Below are 346 nucleotides of genomic sequence, written 5' to 3' on the forward strand. Positions count from 1 at the left end.
CTGTTTACCATTAGCATGTTAGCATTGTCATTGTGAGCGTGTTATTGTGCTGACATGAGCATTTAGTCTGTGCAGCCTCACAGAGCTGCTAGAGTATCCAACCATGGGATTTAAGCATTCTCCTTCACCAGTTTCTTGTAGTATGTCTTCGTCCCACAGACTCTTTCCCTGCTGCTCCTCATCCCTCCTACAACTCTCCCCCAGTCTCCATGCCATCATCTCCTCCCCTTTTTCCCTCCCCCACTTTAAGCCTCTAGCCAGCGATGTCCTTTACGTCATTATTTATCTTGGTTGCTCAAGCACAAGCAAAGATCAAAGGCAACACTGATGTCACACATCCTGAAAA

The 346-nt window shown here is 46.5% G+C and overlaps 1 protein-coding gene across 2 annotated transcripts in view; it reads right to left on the reverse strand.

Annotated features, from left to right (window-relative positions):
- Window positions 1–346, reverse strand: part of phyhiplb (phytanoyl-CoA 2-hydroxylase interacting protein-like b) — a 16502-nt gene that overhangs the window by 5515 nt on the left and 10641 nt on the right. The gene's annotated exons all lie outside the window — the stretch shown is intronic.

This window comes from Morone saxatilis, unplaced genomic scaffold, assembly GCF_004916995.1.
Source record: "Morone saxatilis isolate NCDOM2014 unplaced genomic scaffold, NCSU_SB_2.0 Contig19, whole genome shotgun sequence".
Lineage (NCBI taxonomy): Eukaryota > Metazoa > Chordata > Actinopteri > Moronidae > Morone > Morone saxatilis.